The 2,935-nt window shown below is 45.1% G+C and overlaps 1 non-coding gene across 1 annotated transcript; it reads right to left on the bottom strand.

The window, feature by feature from the left end:
• Positions 1-1,618: 1,618 nt before the first annotated feature.
• Positions 1,619-1,727, bottom strand: LOC144710772 (small nucleolar RNA R71). Its single transcript, XR_013583413.1, has one exon. It is a non-coding gene; the product is annotated as a small nucleolar RNA R71 (small nucleolar RNA).
• Between the last annotated feature and the right edge of the window lie 1,208 nt (positions 1,728-2,935).

Genomic DNA, 2,935 nt, shown 5'->3' with positions numbered 1-2,935 from the left:
AGATCAGACTGAAGATAGCTTGGATTGAAGACCTACGCCTCGCCGCAAGGACGTGACACCCGGCATAGGGAAATCTCAAGCTTCAGCCTTGTAATCCCTCTCCATTTGAGACAATTTTGGTTGGGTTGGAAGAATCTTCAGATCTTCCAACAATTCCAATCAACATTGTTTCTGTTTAGTTTGGATTTGAAGGTTTATCAATTTTTTTCAAGTTTTGTTCTTGTTTTCCTTTGCCACTTCGTTCCTGTTGTTCATCCTCTCCGTCCAATCGAATTCTTCCCCCGAAAGAGCCAAGCTACCCAGCGTCACCAAGTTGAGCAGCCCTGCAGCTGCATGGGCATTGCTTTGCGTGCCTTAGCAGCGCAGCAACGCTCGCGCACAGCCGTGCTGCGAGCGCTCGACCACGGCGTACGTCCAAGGCCACGCATTGCATGGTCGCGTGTGAGTGCAGCTGCATCGCAGCCTGCGTGCGCAGTAGCGCCGCGGCCGCGACGTGTAGCTGCAGCCACGCGCAGCGGGGGGTACGCGCGCGCATGCTACCTGCAGGTGTGCACGTGCAGGCACATCCCCCTCGGCAGCTTAAGCTGCGGGTGAGGCGGCCTGCACAAACGCTCACCACCTGTTTGGCAAATTGCCAAACAGGCTGGCGAGAGCGTGAAGACTGGTAAGCTGAGTCGCTTATCAGTCGTCTGCTCATTCCTTAAGTAGAGGTTACCACCTCAAAGTTAATGTCGCCTGCGCATCTTCCCTGAAAGAATTTATTGAGTTCTATTGAATAGTATCCTATAAAATGCAAGTGCATACCTACAACCTGAAAGTTATATTGCATTAAAACGAATTCCCTGCTGATTTCCTTGCTCCCTGTGGATCGACCCTCTCTTGCCCTAGGCCGTGAGGTTTATAAATATTGTTGTATAAGCTCTCAATCTCACACGATTATCTTGCTAAACAACCAGCAAATTCACCTAAAATTTGAGCCTATCAACTGACGCCGTTGCCGGGGAGCACGGTATTACAGTAGGAATATATTTTATAATTGTTCAGTAATCTTTTCTTGATTCTCCTTAAGCTGCAGGACTTAAAAATCCTCAGCTCATTGTTCTGCTAACATTTGTGCTGAAGATCTATGGTAGTTACACGCTCAGGAGCTGGTGAGAAGTCTGCAGAAAAAATTAGTAGAGAGGCCACCCCGGATTCTACAGTCACAGAACCAGAAATTCAGCAGAGAAATATGGCTGAAGAGATACATCAGCAGAATGAAAGGAGAAGAACTATGTTGGATAGGTCTACACCGTCCGGAAGCTTACGACAAACCGATGTAAATCTGAACATCGGTGAAGGTATCTTGTTTCGATACGATAATGCATTGATCAATTCTCTACCTGAATTTAACGGATTACCTGCACAGAATCCTTTAGAATTCCTTGATGATTTTCATATTAGATGCTCTTCTCAAAATGTTCCTGGAATATCTACAGAGATGTTAAAATGAAATATTTTCCTCTAACTCTTAAAGATAAAGCGTTTGCATGGTATCGTAATCTAGGAATCACTTTTAATTCTTGGGAAGAGATGCAAGGAAAATTTCTGCAGAAATTTTACCCTCTCTCCAAAACGAATTTTTATAGAAGAGAAATTCACAATTTCCATCCTCATGACGGAGAAGCCTTTAGTGAGTCATGGGAGAGATTCAATGATTTGTTGAGGAAATGTCCTCACCATGGCATTGAGCAATGTCAACTAGCCCAAATATTTTATGAATCTCTCTCTGATTTTATGAAAAACAAAGTAAATCTCGCTACGGGTGGAACGTTTTATACCGCATATGAGGATGAAGTTTTCGATATTTTTGAGAGAGTTGCAGAAACTGACTTGCTGGAGATTGGAGCCAATCAGAATGGGAGAAACCTGCAGCCAAAAATAGCAGGAGTTCTGCAGGTTAACGCCAAGGAGGAAGAGCTACAAGCGGGCCTAAGGGAGACTAACCAGAAATTGGAGGAGCTCACCCCCACCTTGAAGACTGTCTTTTTAAGTAACTCTCCTATCATTAAAGCTAAGATCTGCTCTCTCTGCTTCAGCAGGGAACATGAAGATGGAGCCTGCCAAGCCATGGAAGAAGAGGTGAAGGCCTTCAACCAGCCGCAACAACCGTGGGCAGGTCAAAAGAGGCCAAATTTCCAAAACGGAGAGACCTTCCACCAAGGGAACAAGCCGGCAGCTCATCCTCCGTTCCAGCAGAGACAACCATTCCAGCACAGGCCTCCACAGCAGTATCAGGTTCAATCTCAGAACCAACCTGATTTTTCTTCACTTACCCCCGTCATTTCAGATATGATAGAGAAGCAAAACCAAAAGTTGCGGGCGGAGATGGAGATGAAGATGCAAATGATGATGGAATTTCAAACAAAGCAAGTGCTGGAATCTCAAGAGCAGATGAGGAAGCTATTAGAGAGCTTCAGACCTGCACCACCTGAACACCAAGGTATAACTCCAGAATTCCCGTGCACATCGTATAAACTTCCCACGAAACCATTAGTAAATCCATGCAACTTGCATCATGTGCAGCACTCCATTCACGATGAGACGAATGGAGACAATCCTGAAGTTCTAGCAATCTCAAAATTGAGAAATGGAAAAGAACTTCAAGATCCCTATCAGAATTCTGTAGAGAATTCTAAGAAGGGGAATGAACCATGAGAGGAAGAAGGAGAGGATTCTCCCTACGTGGAGGAGCCTCTACCTTCTACGAGTGGGCAGCATGTTCCCTACCCTTCCGCTTTAAATAGAAAAAAACCTATCCTTAATTATGAAAACCGATTGCTAGAGAATTTTAAAAAGGCCACCATGACTGTTACTGTAGAAGACATGCTTAGGTGTGCACCCTCCCAAAAGAAGTACCTTAAGGACTCTTGCACCATTAGGAAGCCTAGGGAAG

The sequence above is a fragment of the Wolffia australiana genome, chromosome 12, assembly GCF_029677425.1.
Source record: "Wolffia australiana isolate 7733 chromosome 12, ASM2967742v1".
Classification (NCBI taxonomy): Eukaryota; Viridiplantae; Streptophyta; class Magnoliopsida; order Alismatales; family Araceae; genus Wolffia; species Wolffia australiana.
The sequence above is the reverse complement of the archived record's forward strand: the minus strand, read 5'-3'. Positions and strand labels throughout refer to the sequence as shown.